This window comes from Eurosta solidaginis, chromosome 2 (assembly GCF_040869045.1).
Source record: "Eurosta solidaginis isolate ZX-2024a chromosome 2, ASM4086904v1, whole genome shotgun sequence".
In the NCBI taxonomy this organism is placed as follows: Eukaryota; Metazoa; Arthropoda; class Insecta; order Diptera; family Tephritidae; genus Eurosta; species Eurosta solidaginis.
This window is the reverse complement of record NC_090320.1, coordinates 6,093,966-6,115,240: the sequence shown is the minus strand read 5'-3', so window position 1 is coordinate 6,115,240 and position 21,275 is coordinate 6,093,966. Positions and strand designations below refer to the sequence as shown.

The window sequence follows — 21,275 nt, the reverse complement described above, 5'->3', positions numbered from 1 at the left end:
CGTAAAGCTTAAATATAATATCGTTCAACGTCACTTTTCAATTTGGTCTGCGTAATTGAAGTCGACAGTGGGGGTTTATTGTTCGAAATATATGGCTATCGCGCCTTTTGCTGGATGCTTATAAAATTTTTCTAGTTCAAGAAACCAACCTAGCTCCTCTCGCACGATCTCCTCAACCAAGGTTGTGCACACATTTTCGCAGATTATTTTCATAAAATAATTAGAGACTGAAAAAATTAAACACAAGGTTCAAGTTGTATCATTTTGTCACCTCTAATTGAGGAGACCGACGCATGCAGTGGGACAGATCTTTAATAAATATTTAATTATAAATATATTAATAATGCGAGCCTGGTGAAGAAGTTGACTATTTCAGCCATGAAATTGAAAATGAATTTGAAAGAGGTCAAAAAGTAATGAGGATACTATCTGTACTAATACTTAAATACCCATACATCCGCACTTACGTACATACATTCATACACACTCGACGTAAGTATTTATTGAAGATTGCTGCAGCCACGGTCATTTATTAATAAGCGGAAAGTGTAATGATAGATACCTAAGATTAATTAATAGTACGGCAACATATACAATAATAGTCATTGATTTCTCATAACTTAACTATAATTATGATCATTTTTATACTTTATACTTATACTGCCTTGCAAACAGAGTATATTAACTTTGATTGGATAACGGTTGGTTGTACAGGTATAAAGGAATCGAGATAGATATAGACTTCCATATATCAAAATCATCAGTATCGAAAAAAATTTGATTGATCCATGTCCGTCCGTCCGTCTGTCCGTTAACACGATAACTTGAGTAAATATTGAAATATCTTTATCAAATTTGGTACACGAGCTTATCAGAATAGATTGGTATTGAAAATGAGCGAAATCGGATGATAACCACGCCCACTTTTTACATATACAACATTTTGGAAAACACAAAAAACCTGATTATTTAGTAAATAATACACCTAGAATGCTGAAATTTGGCATGTGAACTGATATTGAGACTCTTGATAAAAATTTGAAAAAAATTTTAGAATGGGCGCGGCACCGCCCACTTGTGATAAAATCAATTTTACAAATATTATTAATCATTAATCAAAAATCGTTAAACCTATCGTAACAAAATTCGGCAGAGAAAGAAGAAGAAAAATTAATGAAATCTGTTAAGGACCACTCCCACTTTTATATAAAAGATTTTTAAAAGGGTCGTGGACCAATAAAATAAGCCATATCTTTGCAAAAAATAGCAGAAAATATTTCTAGTAAAAATGGACGGGATCGGTCAAAGACTACGGCACTTACATATAAAACAAGTTTAAAAGGTTTAAAAGGGTCGTAGACTAGAATAATAACCTATAACTTAGCAAAAAATAGTTTTGAATCAAGGATATTCACTTATCAAGTTTTATTGTAAGAGGAAATGGGGAGACATTTTTTATAAACGGGCGGTGCCACGTGTTATGTAGAAAAGTAATTTATCTGAAATGAAATGTGCAATTGAAGCTCACGCTGAGTATATAATGTTCGGTTACACTCGAACTTAGACACCTTTACTTGTTAATTGATTATTTTATGAAAATAAATCAAACATAATAATCATATCAAGTTTAAATGGGTGCATTAGTTCATTATACAGATTATTCAAAATTGGTACTCGGCGGACATATGTAGGATCAAAAAAGAATTTGGGCAGGCTGCAACCAGAGAAACAGAGGATTTACTAAAGTTGTCTAGAGAATAAATATTTAGGATGAAAGCCACAATTACACAACACATGCCATTTGGCCTACACGCAGAAAGAATCGGGATCCCCATCAACGACATGTTCAGAAGGTGCAAGAAGGTTGTAAGGAAACGGTCATCCTATGCAAATGTCCAGCCCTGGCAAATATGAGGTACTGAAGTCTGGGCGGAAAATTTACAAGAAGTGTAAAAACGGACAAATTGGATTTGTAAAGCTAAAATATTCAACTTACATATTTGAAAGTCTGCTATTAAACAAATTTCAATATATCACACACGAGCGCCTTGTTCTGAAATGCTACAACGGCGCCCAAACTGCGCTCATTGCTTCCGAAAATGCAACTATTTAACTTTTAAAAGTAACGTCGAGGGACAGGGTTTTTAAACGGTTTTATTTTGCTTGACTTGACAGGCTTACTGTTTGGCATGAATTTTTTAATTGAAATTTAAGTAACTTCCCGATAAGCTACAAGCTTGAAACTTGGAATATAGTTCAGAACCCCATGAGAATGCAATAATAAGAAAAAAATCGCCTCTAAGTGGCGCAAGGATCGAGATATTCACAAAAATCGTATTTATCGTCCGATTTGGCTCATATTTGGAACACATATTAATATATAAAAAACACGTGGCACACAATTGAGGCCAATGGACTCCTAAACTACTGAACCGATTTTGAATTTGTTTTGCACCCCGTGTGTAGTTTGATCTAACTTGAAATATAGGATAAGTGACTGGGTGACTAGGGTCTCGAGATATAGGCCAAAACGTGGACCCGGGTACCCCTAGTGTGTTTATAGAATATGGATATCAAATGAAAGCTGTTGATGAGTGCTTTAGTATAGGGTAATTTTCATACCCCTGGGTGACTAGGGTCTCGAGATATAGGCCAAAACGTGGACCCGGGTACCCCTAGAGTGTGTTTATAGAATATGGATATCAAATGAAAGCTGTTGATGAGTGCTTTAGTAGAGGGTAATTTCCATACCCCTGGGTGACTAGGGTCTCGAGATATAGGCCAAAACGTGGACCCGGGTACCCCTAGAGTGTGTTTATAGAATATGGATATGAAATGAAAACTGTTGATGAGTGCTTTAGTAGAGGGTAATTTTCATACACCTGGGTGACTCGGTTCTCGAGACATAGGCCAAAAAGTGGACCTGGGTACCCTTAGAATGTGTGTATAGAATATGGATATCAAATGAAAGCTGTTGATGAGTGCTTTAGTAGAGGGTAATTTTCATACCCCTGGGTGACTCGGGTCTCGAGATATAGGCCAAAACGTGGACCTGGGTACCCCTAGAATGTGTGTATAGAATATGGATATCAAATGAAAGCTGTTGATGAGTGCTTTAGTAGAGGGTAATTTTCATACCCCTGGGTGACTCGGGTCTCGAGATATAGGCCAAAACGTGGACCTGGGTACCCCTAGAATGTGTGTATAGAATATGGATATCAAATGAAAGCTGTTGATGAGTGCTTTAGTACTTACTTACTTACTTAATTGGCGCTTAACCGTCTAAACGGTTATGGCCGTCCAACAAGGTGCGCCAGTCGCTCCTTCGCTCCGCCAACCGGCGCCAATTGGTCACACCAAGGGAGTTTAAATCGTTTTCCACCTGGTCCTTCCAACGGAGTGGGGCCGCCCTCTACCACTGCTTCCATAGGCGGGTTCCGATAGAAACACTTTCTTGGCCGGAGCATCATCTTTCATTCGCATAACATGGCCTAGCCATCGCAGCCGCTGCGTTTTAATTCGCTGGACTATGTTGATGTCTGCGTGCTTTAGTACAGAGTAATATATTATCCAGAGACGGACTGTGACTGGGATTAGGACTAGGACTGTGACTGAGACTCGGAATGGGACTGGGACTGGGACTGGGACTGGAATAAAATACATGCCACCTTCTGGGACAGGCAATAAGGGATGCAGAAGAATGAGAAGAAATTGAGAGAAGAGAAAAGAGAGAAGGAGATTGAGAAAGAGATAGAATGAGATGAAGATGGAGATAGATGAAGCGAAAAAGACGGAGGGAGGAGTGAATAAAAGGATTAGGAAAAAGTGAAGAGGGGGGGAGGGCAGAGTCAGACGGAAAAGGTTATTAAAATGTATGCAGATTGGCCAAATTTAGGGCAGGACAACGTCTGCCGGTTCTTCTAGTAATACATAAAAGAATAGAAAGCGACCTATAAAAAATCGCCGCTAAGTGGCGCAAAGATCTATTGATAGTCATATATAAGACTAACCGAACCTTGATCATGTTATGCTACGCCTCACATTTTTTGAAATTTCACGCGCCCAACGCTTTGATTTAATTGTCTGATCAACGCCCTAGATTGATGATGAGTGTGATGACTAGTACCTAGGACCTACCTAATTATTTTCTAGCTTTTAGTATTATTATTACTTCATGTAAGTATTGTTTTCAATAAAACCGTTTAACTTAAAATCTTTTTTAATTATTTTATTCCTAGTTATAAACAAAATAAAAATAATTCCATAAAAAGAAACTTAGTTGAAATATTTTGAAATACCTAACCAACTCTATTAGTTCCTACTTCCTATTGGAGCACAAACCCACCGTCCATCATGTCTGTTTTGTCTTATATTACATAAATAAGCCCGTAAATGTCTTTAATCTAAACACCCAAACCAAACCACACTTCCATATAATAATTATCCCCACAAGTGCCCCAATAACCAAATACACCTAAGTAACTAAATATAAACACTCAAAAAAATATTTTAAAGTAGATTTCATACAAAAAAATCATATCAATTCGATATCACAATTAAATTGTTAAACCATTAAAATACTGCAGAAAAAAGGTTATATAACAAACTGTCGCATGCCACACATAACCAAAAAATAATAATATCATGTCACACGACAAAGTGCCACATTTGGTAGCCACTAAGTTTATATATGGAAGTGCGATATCGCGATTATGGTGGTTTTGCCAATTCGAGAACTGCTTAACGTCCACAAGAGACTAAAAAGCTTCTAAATTTATGAGTAACAAGTTAGTGAAGTTTAAACAAAAGCAACAAAATACGGTAATATTATAAAACAATAAAACTATTCCGTTAATTTGTTGTTAAATAAATGGAGTTAGCGTAACAAATAAGGGCAGTATGACTAATGCGCTTGAGCAAATAATAAAGTCACGTGTGCATTTTTTATTTAGATTTTGTTGTTATTTTATAAATAAATTGCGAGGCAAAAATTGGTTGTTTAAGCATTTTAAACGAAGACGTAAAAATAGAATTTATATTTTTTTGGCTAAAGATTTTTTGCTTACTTATTTTATGTAGTTTTAAGTGCATTGAACTAAAAGTGTAGCACACTCATGACAAAAAATATAACTCACGGTCTACGCCTGCACGGAATTTTCTTCAGTGAGAAAAATTGCATAAGACTTTCAAACAAAATTTATTGAAATTTAAGATTTAAATTTTTATACTATGTACAAACACACACCAAATTGACAATTTATACCATTTGGGCAAGTTTTTACGCAACTTATCATATAATAAATTGCAATAATAAATTGTCAATTAAAAAAAAAATTGCGTAATAAATTGTTTCAAACTGAAAATGCAACCTTGTAAAGTGTGTTTATTGAGAAGATTTAAACGTCAGTTATGCATGGCTCAACTATATGGTTGGCTCATCTCATCAGCTGATTTAATTTTTTTCATTTCACTGGAGTAGGGATTGTCAAAAAAAGATGGCCATCTCAAAATGAAACCAAAACATTGAACACATTTTCTTACAACACACAAAAATTTCAAAGTTTTATGTTTTCATTCCATTCCGTTCGCCTAATACCAACACGCACACTTTGACAGTCCGAACAAAGGTATATCGTTGCTGTAGTGATGAGCCAACCAACTATCAAATTACTATTGTGTAAGCTAAATTGAGTTGCATGAACACCACTCAATTTAAATCGAAATTGCCTCAATTTATTTTTCTGTTTGAACATAGTATTAGAGTTGTTTACGTCGACAAATTTTGGTTCAATTTCTTGAGAAGATGTTTTCAAAAAAACGTCCACAAGTTTGCAGTAATTATTTTCCCAAACAGTTATTATAGAACGAAATTTTTAATATAGTAGTTTAATATAGTAGTTTTGTTGTTTAATATAGTAGTTTTTACAGTTGTCGAAATTGATCAATTTCTGATTTAATTTCAGTTACATGGGAAGTTGTTTCAAAATTGATTTTAAAATTTTCTAAGCATTTATTTATTTTCACAAACCATTTTTGGGGTTAAAAATTAAATGAATTCAAAACTTTTATTTTTAGATGTTGTTGAGCTCCATAAATCAAAAGTTGATTCAAAATTCAGTTTCAAAAAATGTGCACACACGTTTAAAATAATCTCTTTCACAAACCATTTTTCTATAACGATTTTAGTTTAACTTTTAAATTTAAAATTCTTATTTTTAGAGTTGTTTAGATAGATAAATTTTGGAACAAATTTGGAGTCATAAAAAGTTGATTTCAAATTTTGTGCACACGTTTTAATATTTTTGAAGTTTCCTTAACCGAATTTTGAAATACGGCGTTTATAAAAAACAATTCTGAAATAGGGAATTATTCAAACGTTTTCTGGCAGCCAAATCAAAGAATATCAAACGAAAGGTATGTCATATATTTTTGACTTGGATGCCACCTCACCTTAATTATATGTCTGTACGGCCGCCGTGAGGTGCTGGTATCGTGCTCCGCTTACCACACCAAACATCCTGGGTTCACGCCCCGGGCAAAGCAACATTAAAATTTTAGAAACATGTTTTTTCAATCAGAAAAAAAGTTTTTATAAGCGGGGTTGCCCCTCGGCAATGATTTGGCAAGCACTTTGAGTGTATTTCTGCCATGAAAAGCTTCCCAGTGAAAAATCCTCTGCCTTGCAGATGCCGTTCGCAGTCTGCGTCAGACTTGTAATTCGCGTCCCTCCAATTTTTGGGAAAAATTAAAGGGACCACGACGTAAATTGGTACAGCAGCTCGGCTTAAAATCTCTGCCAAGGTTATCGCGCCTTACATTTATTTAATTTAATTATAATTATGTATCGTGAAGTTGTGGAGTTTCTCTTTGCTTTAAAATATCAATTATTATCAAATCAAATAATCTATATTTTTATTCGTATCAAATGTAGACAAACCAAGAAATGCGAAAAAAACTGATCAGCATAAGTTGGCTGCCTACCAACATTGGTGGCTGCGGGGATTTGCGAGTTTCCCTAATATTTTACAAAACTTTTTTATTATTACTCAATCACGAGAGCAAATCAATCTGTGCTCTTTTAGGGGTTTCCCCTTATAAGTAAGTAATAAAAGAACTTAATTAGTAACCTACTTTCAACAAACAACTATAACAAAAATCCAGCTCCAATCAAATATTTAACGGTAACATTTCTCCAAAGATGCTCAAACTTGTAGTAATGCAGAAAACAGGTCAATTGAACAACATTCATATTTAAATATCTACAAACATACCTACATACTTTATATAAAATATTGGTGAAAGAAGAAAAAGAAACAAAAAAACCATGAAACATAGAAATTGAAATGCATCAAACTGGAAACTGAAAGCTGACCACATTTGTAGTTTGACGTTAGCAGCCTCCTTCCGCACCAGAAGAAATGCTGTCATGAATATGAACGCATTGTAATTGCACTTATATGGCGGATGCTTGGCTAACAGGCTTGGCTGATTGACTGCTGGCTGGCTGATAGATCAAGTGGAGTGGAGGTCAAATTGACAGCTGTCATATATACAAATATCGTGGAATTCCACAATAACAATAACAACGGTATAAAAAAGTTGAAAACAGGAATGCAACATTAATCAAAGATACTAAAAATAATAAATACGAAAGAAGATAAAACAAAAAATTTTTACAAAAACAAAAGGCATAAACAAAGAACAGTTATTAAGAAGAAAAATCAACGGATAATATTCAATGAACACGCAAAGTGTGCGTACGAGTTTACGTTACTTCATAATTATACCCCGCAGTTAAACCAAGTGTGCATAAAATACCTCACAACTTGTATGATGCACAAGCTCAACTAGTGAGTTAAGTTTTTATACCTTTTGTGAACGATAGCTTTGGTCCGATATCTGTACGTATCAAAAAAAATTACTATAAAAATGATTGAGGGAAAATTTAACTGAGTCCAATTTGGCATGTCTGCCAGTTTAGGGTTCATTTTCATATTACCTCAATCCGTTGTCAGTGTTGGAACGTATAAGGACGGAGCGACATTATCAATCTCCTATTTTCCGTTCGTCAAGTGAACAAGGTGAAACGACCTAGAAAACTCGATGTGGTTAAATCATAAAGGATATCGACTGCTGAGTGGAATCGCGGCTGCCAGCTCGAAAGCGCCCTATCTCAGAATATTTTTCATAAACGCCCTTTGTCACGTCAAATTTTATTGAATGTATTCTCAGATAGGACATGTTGAAACAAAATTCGAAATAGAGTGTGTTTGAATACAACTTTTGTATTCAAAAAAGCCATGTAAGGTAGTTAACAAATACCCTTCAGCGAGTCGAACTAGAGCAGAACTATCAAATTAAGAGACGGTGCTATGAATGACTAAGAAACTCTTTCCCTCCGCAGTGCCTTCAACTGGCATTTTTAACATTGCGCTGTTCTAAGAAATGGCAATTATCGTCATTTGCAGGTCTTAGAAAGCCTTGTTAACTGGTTTAGCCTTTGATTAATTAATTTTAATATAAATATGTAGTTAAGACTTGCGCGGCTTGTAAAGGTTTGACTATCTTACTGTTCCGCTCTGCATTCGATTAGAATCAGTTCGGAGGTAGTCGCTAAACCTGAAGTGTGAAGCTGTCACTTTGTGTGATTCTCTCCAATTTTCGCTGCAGGGTAGCTGGTCTGACTGCAGGGCATAGATCTATGAGTTTATTGTACAATGTACTTGAAATGATTGTACAATAAAGCATTTGCATTGTTTAATGTTTTATGGTTGCTTTTATTAATTTTCTTTGTTTGACCTTTTTGTATGTATGTATATATTGTTGTATTTCTTTTTGTTCCTCCTCTGACTTTACTTTGATATTTGTTTATATTACGCTTTAATTAATTTGCTTTTGTTTTTTACTTAATGCACAGTCGCAAAGTTATTTAATTCTAGGCGAAGTCAGATATCAAAGGCAAAATCGAGCGAAAAATTGTATTAAAACAGTGCTTGTATAAGATGAAAAAGTCGAAAAAAACTGTGAAAAAAATATTTCAGGTAAAATAATCAATCCGACCTGACGTCCCCTCCCACAACCGCAATCAACTTTAGACCCTAACTGGTTTTGCTAAATTCCGCAAGCTTTATCTCAAGCGCCGTAGTCATGCGCACACAGTACAACAACAAATTAAGCATTTTGTAGAGTACTACTAGTAACTTTGTCTGTTCTGCCGGAGCCAATCCCCTCAATAATTTTTGCAAGATTGCTTTACGATGACCTTGTTCCCATCGTCGGCGATTTTTATTTTGTTATTCGCATTTGTAGAATATGTGAGTTGTGTTGTTAAGCTTAAAATAGAGATAAATGTATTTTAAAATAAAAAAAAACAAGAAATGGGAAACAAACTCCACAATAGCGTGCTTGTTATTTACCAATTTTTTTTTGCCTAATTTTTTTAAAACTATCTTTGTCACACAAAGCAGTAAATTGCAGTTTTTTTATTGCAAATCTAAAGCTGGTTAAATAATGCTCGGTTCCAACCGAGCTTAGACTTTCTATTCTAACACGTTGTTTAAATTTTTCCCAAATTATTAAATAAATTATAAAATTTAAAAATTGCTTCAAATAAATGTTATCATACATTTAAAAAAAAAGACAATACGGGCAATCCCCGATTAAATCATACAAAATTCTGTAAAATTGACAGATTCCTAATCAATCTAACTGATTTTTTTTGCTAACACAACTGATCTCACTGGTCATTTTAACAGCGATCAACCGTCAATGCATGAGCAAATTTCAAAGAGAATTTTACGCTCACTGCGCTCTCTACTTTGTACTTATGTATGCTGTGTTCTATATGTATGCACATATTTACGTATGTATATGGCGGCCGCCGTCGTGTGATGGTAGCGTGCTCCGCCTACCACACCGAAGACCCTGGGTTCACACCCCGGACAAAGCAACATAAAAATTTTAGAAAGAAGGTTTTTCAGTTAGAAGAAAATTTTCCTAAGCGGGGTCACCCCTCGGCACTGTTCGGCAAGCACTCCGAGTGTATTTCTGCCATGAAAAGATCTCTGTGAAACCTCATCTGCCTCGCAAATGTCGCAACATAGGTACTTTCGTACAAAGCTGTCGCAACAACTTTTTTTGTTCATTTGACTACTAAAACGGTCAATTACGAATCAACGATTTGTGCGCAGTTGATTCAACATCTTCTTGCGATGGATAAAAATTGACAGAAATTTCGGTTGAATTGACCCGTATTTCGGTTGATTTTACCAGTCTTTTTCTTTCAGTGTACTTACTTAATTGGCGCTTAACCGGTCGGCGCTTAAAATTGGTCACACCAAGGGAGTTTAAATCGTTTTCCACCTGGTCCTTCCAACGGAGTGGGGGCCGCCCTCAGAAAGGAAGAACCGATTTAAGATTGTAATATACGCACAGCGACCAGCAGCCTCCGCTTATCGAACTATATCGGGACCAGTCCTACAAGAAATAATCCCCATCGACCTGTTAGAGCTATAAAGAAGAGAGTTAAGGAAAACACAAAAGGAGACCGATCAAAAGCATATGAAAATCGTAAGCAAAGTAAGCTGGGAAGAAACATCTAGAATGTGGCAAGAACGGCAATGAACATGGTAGAGCAGGTAGACAGAAAAACTAATAAGAGATGTTGAGGTAAATAACTACGTTATCCAAGTGCCCTCTGGAAACGGGTACTTCAAAAAACACCTTGATGTTTGTTTATAAATATATGTATAAACATTTGCCAAAGATATTATATTAGTTACCAAAACCATCAAAAACGTATAACCAAGTATGAGAAATCCAATTAAAATCATAAACAAATTTCACTTTCAATAATCTGTTTTGGAAAGTGATATGATGCGTTCACAGGAGGTGTCAATTGTAACAATGGAAAGTGAATAGCAGAGTGTGTGAACAATTTGTTTAATTCAAAAAAAGTAAATTTATATATAAGTAGATCGATAAGCTAGCAAAACTGTGAAGTAATTTGCCACCAGCTGTGTACTCAATGTAAAATGAGTTTCATGATATTCAATCATGTGTTAAATATTTAAATTGTGGTGTACAAGCTTTGTATCGATTGGAATAGTAGCAGGTACTTATTACATCCTAACTAAATTCAATAACTCTCTCTAATTTTTTAATAACTAATCACGAACCTTTTCCGTCTTTTGTTCCGGTTTTAGTGAAGTTAAACTTTCAATAACTGTATCGCAAATCATCACTTATACAGAAGGCGTAAAAACCTTTCACTTGATTTTGTTGATATTCCTGGCACAGCTCATATACGAGAGTGTTAACTATATGCACAATGTAAACACATACTTTATGCACCGCACACGAATAAATAAATTTTAATATTAAAAATAATAATCTTTGCAGAAACGTGCTTAAACACCAGTTTCGCCCACAAAATAAAGCAGACTGTTGATTAAAAATTCCAATCGCATATTTGTTGCTGAATAATTTGCGATTTATATTCGCGAAATTGTTTTTTTATGTGTTGTTCTTCTATTAAATTGTTTATCAAATTATTATTTATACTTTGTTAGAAATCGTGAACCCGAAAGTTTAATGTCGCTGTCATTGTCTGAGGGTAGAAAACTCCAACTATGAGGAAAAGATTTTGAAGCATATGATACCTAAAAAGGGAATTATACTAAGGCTACCTTACCTTCTTACTCCTTACCTTCTACAAACAATGTGAAAATACCAGATATAATCAAAGGAGAAATGTTTCATCTTAGAATGGAATGTTTGAATGTAATTTCAAAACCAGAAATCTAATTTAAAAGCCGTATAAATTTTAGTTCTCAACTTAATCCAAATCAAAAATTAAAAAACTATTAAGTATTGGAGGCTGTTTTCAGGATTGTTTCGGGACGTGTTTTTATTTATTTTGAGATTGTTGAATTAGCTGTTCAATAAATACGTCAGATAGACTGAATGTGTCCAAAGTGTTACCAGAATTTGTTTGACCACCAAAGGGAAAACCCCCAATAAGGTACCACGACTTAAAACATAACTCCGTCCTCTTGACAAATACTTGAAGTATGTTAAGACCTAGCTTAGAGATCAGGCAACTCTACCGCCCCTACTAGCTGGGGCGTTGACCTCGCGAGCGCAGGACATAAACATAACACGTCCTCAACGGTTTCCTCATGCAGCCACAGCACTTCCTACGTATGCTGCTACTGACGAGGGCTAATTTTTATACATATGTCGCCAGAAGGAAGTGTCCAATTAGTATGCCTATTATGAGCCTTAAGACTTCCCTTTTTAGAGATTTGAGCATTTTTGTGAGTCTTCCTGCATGATGGATCATATGTCTCTACTCTCTCTTATTGATATCGTTACCTTCTATCCCTTTACGGCCGGGATGTCAGCACGGATGCATGGTTCAGCCCGAGCGGAGTCTCTCCAATGCGTATTTGCATTCCAGGATACATACTATATATGTATATTGACGCGTCTGCAGCTTAAGCACGCTACCTTTAGAACTTCTTCTGCCTTCCTCACGACTACAATTTTCTCCTAAAAGACACTGTAGTGATCTGGCAGCGTTTAGCATCTATTAATTTCTGGATGGACAAAATAAACAGCAGACCCGACCTTTTCCGTTAATTTGGAACCTTCGGTATACACTGGCATGGTATGTTCTGCCATTTCCACACACTTCCGCCAACCCACCGACTCTATTGTGGCCCCAAGATCTCGTTCGAAGCTGAGGCACGGGATCATGTAGTCTGTCTGATCTATATTAGATGGCGCTATACTGCTATGATCATGCAGCCTGCACTCAAGCTGCCCCAATGCCTTAGGCCTTATTGCAATTGTTAAAAGCTATATTCTTGGTCATTAGATCTGCAGGGAGGATGTGCAGAATGGCATGCAATTCTGGTGTAGTTTTTAGGGCTCCAGTTATGCTAATCATTGATAATATGCATACTTCCTCTATCATATAACAACTTCGTGGTCAATTTTAAGATTATTAAACGGCATCAGCCGCTTTTGTGTGGAGTCAGCGTGCTCGCCTACCACACTGGTAATCCTCTGCTTAAGGACGTGAGAACTAACATCAAAATACATTCGAAAATTTGTTTCAAAACGGGGTCATCCCCCTTCGGAAAGAAAAAAAGTAATCTTTCTTTGCAGATCCCGTACGAAATCATCATAAAACTTGTAAATCCGACAATTTGTAGGAAAAATGAGAAGGCAGCACGTCATAAATTGAAATTGAAATTTGGCCTTAATCTCATCCAAGGTATGGTCCTTCCTTCCATTCCCCTTATTTTCTATCTTCTAGTTCTCCATACTTTTCCTGACCTTCACTCATTCCCGCGCCATTTGACTTTCTACCTCAGTTTCATTCTCCTTCTTTATCTCTCTCCGACTTTCACTTCCTCACGTGTAAGAGAACCGTTATGCATGTGGGCATGTAATTCTTGGTCACTTGTTTTAAAACTAATCTGTTATGCAGTAAGGATCTCTCGTTCATTTACATTTTTTTGGTTTTTAATACAAAGTGAAAACAAATTTCTGCTCGATCATAATGTTTAACAGAACACTAATCAGATGGAATAAGCAAAATTTCGTATATCAGCAGTAAGAGGCTTAGGTTAGATTAGAATGGATAGGAGCTTTCCAGTTTAAGCACAGCCCACTTGGGCTCTTTCTTGGTCCATTGTGTTACCACATGCTCTAATTGTGATACAAGCCTTCAATTATTCAACGAATCGCTGCATGGCAAGGATCAACAACAGATAAGACGGATATCGGTATTGGGTATTTTCTCCGGAGATTCGCATACGTCCCGGGCAAAACATTAACCCTTCCCAGCGGGTTAGAAGGATTAGAATATACCCGCGGTAGGTATGCCCGTCGTAAGAGGCAACTAAAATACCAAATTGATTCTAGGGGTTGTGTAACGCAACCCTCTCAAGGGGTACCAGCGCAATATATAGCTTCTCCAACCCAATTGTCAACCTCACCTACCCGTGGCGAATCCTGTTTCATTAACAGCCGAGGCTCTAGCGACCCCAAGTTCCGCATGGATTTACGGGGTGGGGAGGGAGATGGCCTAGAACGTTTAGTATGGTCATATAAATTGTTCCCGAAATGGTCGGGTTAGTACCTTAATGGTGCTTTGTTACCGGAACGTACCGGATCTATACTCGGCAAAGGACCATCAACATCGATAACATTCCCCAAAACCTTCGGGCGTGTCTTTAATAGAACAACAATAACAACAACACAAAACATTAACGTCTCGCAAAAGCTGGACAGCTGAACCTTAAGTGACTGGATGATTCCAACTCATAATTCTCTATACAGCTAACACAGCTGGAGCAGTTCAAGATATTAAGGCCCACCGAAAAGCTCACATTGGTCGCAGCCCTAAATAGAGGCTTTCATGAGCCACAAAATTTGTTATTCAAATTTTTTTCTGCATTTTTTTCAGTTTTGGATGTTGAAACACTAACCTACTTGCTTGTGCTGTTGTATAGAAAATTTACAACAAAAAAGCCAAATAGATGCCGAAAAAATGCAGATCAATGAGAAATGAAAGGCGTAACATAATTCAAAGACAGCTGTGGGTTATTTGTGTAATATAAATCGATTGCCAAAAAACGACAAAGTAAATTATCGGTCAAGAGTGGTTGTAAGCTGATAATGCGCTACAACAACAAATAAACAAAGCACCATAAAATATTACAATTTTAAATAACATAAAAACAAACAAATTTATGGTACTCACAACTAACTGAACAAAAGAGCAAAAAGTACAATTTTTTTATGAGTTAGCGCCTTTGCAGCTGAAAACGAAAGTAACAAGCGGGCTAAACGCAGACAGCAACAAAAATTTAGAAGAAACAATGGGGCCATATAAATTTTTTATAGAAATAACGAGAAGCAATGCCAAAAAATTAAAAAAAAAAAGATTAAACGCGCGCAATTTGTTTAAACCCACAGCAAAGCAGTGGGCGCGAGCCAAACCGCCGGGCAAAATGACTGGGTTATACAAGCCAAAAGTACTTGATTGCAACCGGCCGCAGATTAAGCAAAATCATAAACAAGCAATATGGATGGATGAATGGTTGCAACATCAGCGCACTCAACATTGTAGTGGAGTTGCTATTTTTGGTTATTGGCGTAATAAACGCAATGGGTTAACTGCTGCCAATCAGATTTTCAGCAACTCGAGGCTGAGGCAATTTTCACAGAAAATAAGCGATGGGTGGGCAAACGCCACAATTGTTTTTGGGCGCGCGAAAAGTTCGCAATCGCCGCAAAATTGCTAAAGAATGAACTAACAAAACAGCGACTGAAAATAACAGTGTTGGCAACAGCTGTTGTTTGCCCAATAACAAATAACAACAATATAAACAACAAAACAATCAAAAAACAAAAACACAGCTGAACATGTACGGCACCCACGTCAACTGCATTAAGACACCAACAAAACACTAGTAAAAAATTATAAAAAAAAAATAATTTGTTGAAAAATGCACCGGAAAATAAAATAATCAGACGAGTTGAATAACCCAACTAAATGTAATGTAGATGTACTTCATTGTTGTTGCCGTTGTTGTTGTTGTGGATGCCTCATTGTTTTCCACCAAAAGCTATCTCATTTTCATATCTCTTGCTCTCACGATTTCGCTACATTCGCTTCCTTAAGCATTTCGCATGCATTTTATTGTGGTTCGCAGCGTATCTGTTGACTGTTATTTTCTCAGAAGATGTTTGTGACAAGTGGATTTCGTAAATGACTTTTGTTTTTTGTAGCTCACGAACAAAGCAACAACTCAATTGTTTTATCATTGTACGTCACATATGACCTAGCACTCACACAAATCATTTAAATACGCTCAGGCACTCGTCTATTCAACTTCGCATCCGATTTATGTAGCCATCCACCTACAATCATTTCTGAGTATCAAAATCACTTAAAAAACAAATTTCTTTGTATTCGAACTCCTTTCTTCAAATGGATCTTTATGACCCCTTAGCTCACTTTTCAGTTACAACGGACCATACATTTTGCTGCTTCATGTCGAATCGCATACATTTTTTTAAATACACTAACACATGAAAATTTGCATACCGATTTATATATAATTATAATGCAGAGGAAGTTATTTGGCGCTGATGGTGCATTTCTTGTGTTTTGACTACAATAGCTGGCTCATTTTACGCTTCTTGGTTTCATGTTTCCTAACTCGTTTATGACTTGCTTTTGAAGAAAAAAAATCGTGAGTACAAGGTACTCGTGAAGTTCGATGTGCAAACATAAGTACATATATGTAGGTGTAAATCTAGGAAACTTTCGTATTTTCTTAACTAGGGCTCGCCCAGGGTCTGAAGCTAAATCACAACAAGGTAACTTCACCAGAACCAAAAGGTTTCGGGATTTTTTAAGAGAGCTTCGTCGGTTTCACCGTAGTGTGATCGTAGCGTGCTCCGTCTACCACACAAAAGATCCAAGCGGGGTCGTCCCTCGGCAGTGTTTGGCAAGCATCCCGAGTGTATTTCTGCTGTGAAAACTTCTCAATGAAAACACATCTACCTTGCAGATGCCGTTCAGAGTCGGCAAAAAACAAGTGGGTCCCGTCTCGCCAATTTGTAGGAGCACGACGCAAATTGGGAGACAGAAGCTCGGTCTAAAATGTTATTGCGCCTTACATTTATTTTACTTATTCGTCGGATTCTTATTGGTAACAACTGATACCGACAACTTATGGTTTTATTTTCCTCTTATTATCTAAAGCGAATTCTTATCGTTGGGTTATGGTTTGTTATCGTCCCGCCCTCAACCAGTCCTCAGCTTCTTATTGGTTTCTTATCAGCTTGTTATCGACGGGTTACAGATGTGTCATCGATTTTATATTGCAGTTTTATCAGTTTCAACGAATTAGCAACCATCCTACAAGAAGTCGATAACATTTCGATATAAAATCTTAACAATAAATATTTAATGAATCGACAGCTTTTCGACAACAATTCAAAACTTTTTGAAAACAAATCAACTACATTTTGATACAGTAAATTGATAGCTTTTTGGTAAATGTAAACCTTTCGATAATGACCCGATAACTCGTCGATAAAAAGTGTATAACACATCCATAACACGTCGGTAAGAAACCAATATTTCATCGATAGCCAACTACTCCGAAAACAAATTGATAACACGCCGTCCGCTTTGGGTTCCTGATTCGGGTTTGACTTCTAATATTTCCCTTCCTCTCTCCCCTATTTTCATACGATGAATCTAACAACGCGAGGTGCAGTAGCTTGTCCTTTCAGAGATGAAATCGAAGTCAGTGAGAATGCTCATGATTCCCATGCCTATCTCGGCGTCTCGAAGCCTTATTTGCCGCCTTGGTTGCAGTCATTCCATCCAGCGCGTTTTGAGCGTGAAACATGGTCTAATTCTGTTCAGAACCAGAACCATCTTTCTTGTAAGGCTTTCTTGAAAATTACATTTCAAGATTTGCTTTTAAACCTTCTTATTTAAGTCACCTTTAACTTTTTACCCATTTCTTTCAGTGCATATATGTACATAGTAATTCCCATCACTGGTGCCACAGCATTGAACTCGTGTGAGGAATTATTTTTTAATTGCTGGTTTGAAATGGTTTTTCTTTCACCTCATTACTGTAAAAGGCTATTTTTAAACAGGTTTCTTGTTATAAAAATAATTATTAATTAGGCGGAGACTTTTCATCTAAAATATTGAGTATAGTCTTTCAACTTATTAAAAAAAAATGTGGAATAGAAAAGCGGAATAAAGGAAAAACGAGATCAATTTGTTAAGACAAAAAATGCATTAATAAAAATATACATATTTACATACATATATGTTAAGAAATGGTGTAAAAATGTTCAGCGCTAATTAGAAGAATTAGAGATAATATGTTTCGAGCATCTAAATTATTTCAAGTTCAATGAAGTAAGGTGATCTTCAATATTTCCAGAAAGAATGTGGTTAACGTTATCCGGAAGTCCATGCACTGCAAATTGGTACCCTGGCATGGTATTTGTAGGACATCGAAGGCAAGGCATGGATTGATTCCCTGCTCAGGAGTAGGGTCGTCAGCGCAACTTTAGGCACGATATTGATATAAAGAATACTACTAGGGGCACACTTAAGGAAAGCAAGCTGAGGCCTTTCTTGGGGATACCGGAAGTAAACAAAATCTTGGAAGTCTTCATAATCATTCCAATGATTAGTAAGCTCATGGCAACCGCACTTTGTAGCAATTCGTGATGGGCAGGGCAAAAAGGGGTTGGGGTGAATACCACTGTGTCCCACACATAAAAACACAAAAATTCCCTTCTTTCTATTGAAAACAAACATATCGGCATAATTCTCGACTCGAAATTAAGCTGGAAAAGAAATGTTGAGGAAAATAATAAGAAGATATCCGAAGAAACTGGGATTGTCGTTGTATTTCATACATACCTGCGGCGCTCAAAACTGCTGAAAGGAGCTGGACAAAAAAAAATAGACTAAAGTTCGGCAAAGTTCAAGACCTAGCATGCCTGGGAATATCAGGTACAGCGCAGATCCACTCAGGAAGGTTAAAGCGTGTGGCTGTTAAAAACGATTGTAGACTGAGAGAATACAACGGCAGAACAAGGGCACACAACTATGTTACATTACGTAACATGAAGTCGGGAAAGGGTGTCAAAACTGACCCAAATCTCTACAGGCTATATTATGGCAGTTGTTAACACTCCAGTACAGAACAAAAGGTATTCTTCGTCGCAGAAATGGAGAGGGCTTATCGTGCAATCCATGCATTCCGTGCAATCCGTGTACCGTTTGCAAGATAAAGCGAGCTATTAGCTAACAGTAATACTTAAGCATTGCAAATATTTCTAATCCTCTTTTAATACTTTCCTTTAAAAACCATAGCTAAACTGGCAATCTTTATTATGGAAACAAAAACTAAGCAAAAAATTTCAACAGCCAATTAAACTGCCACATGGAGTTACTAGCTTTTAGCAATCTTGAATGACTGAAAATCGGTTTTTCTTTCATAAATTATTAAGCTCGCTCAATTTCACGTAGTTTTTCTCTATTGCTCATCAACGGCTAGTAAAAAGAGTGTAAAAACATGCATTATAAAGTGAAACAGATTACAGACTCCTCAATCCAAATAAGTACTTATTCCACCTTCTTGCAAATTAATGATAAATGTGGTACACTGCACCCTCGTTATATGGAACACAAACTTTGATCACAAGCTATGTATCTGTGTTCCACTGTAGATAGCTTTGTTTACTATTACCCGTCAATATCTATTAGATATACTCCAATTAGAAAAATGTGATTTCTAGGCATTTTTTTGTTTGTTTTAATTATTTTTATTATACTTCTTTACGCTTCTCGGTTATTTGTTGCTTTCTTGTATATTTTGTTGTCGGCGATTCGTGAATGTTGTATATTTGCTGTGTTTGTATGTCGATTTAAAGCTATAAGCTTATACTCAGTTTTTTACTAAGCTTCTTTTGTTAAAGACGTTTGTCTTTAATTTATGAATTCTCTCTCAACTTCCAATGAAGTAGTTATCAGCATTCGAGAAATATGGCATTGGGCATTTAGCCACGTTAATGGAAGTAGTAAAGGCGGATTTACAAAAACGCTTCGCTCCCTTCAGAGTGAAGAATCCGGCAAGGCTTTGCATTGTTATCTTATAGCGATGTCAAGGCGTCAAAGCGAAGCAACGCGACCAAAGTGTTTATGTAAATCCACCATAACAGTAATTGAATATACAACAATGAAATCTCTGCAGATCTTAGCTGGTGAAAATTATTTGACGTTGTTCAGCTAGATTGGCGGCAATGAAGTGTTTATAAGCCGGCCTTAATTCTTTACAAAATATCATACTTTTCCATTTACTTTTCAAGACATTCATCAACATTCATTAAGTACGCATCGAATCACAGTTTTTGTTGACCTCAATAGTGTGCTAACGCTATGCGAACTACATCTCGGACCACTGTTGCCACACAAATATTTTTCGAAAACTAAGTTTCTCAATAAAAAGGGCCTAAACTTTAAAATGTGACTATAACTACCAAATCTATCAACTTCACGAGTTATGTACCTATTTAAAAAAATTGGTAAAAAACTTAATTTTTAAATGATTCGCAGCTAATCTGTAAAGGCATCAACCCAAACCGGCCTTCATATTAGCCATTGAAAGCTGTGCTTCATTATCAACCTGAGCCATCGAATTAGTGACCTAATTGTCGCTATTCTTGAAATATTCTTAAGTATATATAAGCATCTACCTATGGACTTTCATAATAGCTGATACTTCGGCATGAAGGCCGATAGTAATGTCGCTCTTGGGAATATTACTCAGCAAATATCCATTACAGTAAGTGCCCGAACTCACGGAAGCAGGCCCGGAAGCAGGGCCGTTCCATTCCTACCAATACATTTTAGACTAGATATCTGTATTTTCACCAAAAGGTTAAATTTTGAAGCCTAGAGACGTTACACTAAATACTATACAGATGAAAGGCTTCCACAACAGAGATCAGTCCGAAAAGATATATTTCATTTATGTATTAGTCTACATATTTAACAATTAATCAGACAAAGTATATATGAACTTAACACCGGCTTATAATAATTGAATATTCAACCACATGCCTTTCCAAGAGAAACCGAAAAGAAAGAAAGATACATACACTGGCACCATTTCGAAAACCGCCACGCAATCATCATCAGGCAATTCCGCAATGTTATCAAAGGCTTCACCGAGACTCGAACCGCGAATCATACGGTGAAACCGCAGTTGCCCCAACCACCAGGCCATCCCACCTGTACTTACCTCCTTGCTTAATTCAGTTTATCTCACCTCCACACCAACAACACAATTGAGACATTCTGTCTCTATATTAATTTGTGTGCTATGCAGATTTACCCCTGTGAAGCTTCTTTTTCGCTTCAAACGAGAAGCCTTGTAAAGTGATCTAAGTGGATCTATAAAAAAAAATTTCTGTACTCAACGTGAGTCTGAGTAAATGCTACCGACCCTACCTACGTAAATAAAAAAAACTCATTTAACATGTTATTACGTGATGGAATTTAAGTTTCTATTGAAGACTAATATCTCACATATATTTGGAAATACAAAAATAAATTCCAATCCAAACTAAATATTTGCCTAAATACTTTCCTGAATGGATTGGAGTCCTAAATGCAGGAGCCAGAAACAATATTTCGTTAGGATGGG

The 21,275-nt window shown here is 36.4% G+C and overlaps 1 protein-coding gene across 1 annotated transcript in view; it reads right to left on the bottom strand.

Annotated features, from left to right (window-relative positions):
- The window catches only part of LOC137239184 (nuclear pore complex protein DDB_G0274915), a 339,788-nt gene that overhangs the window by 299,415 nt on the left and 19,098 nt on the right, over positions 1-21,275 (bottom strand). The window lies entirely within an intron of this gene.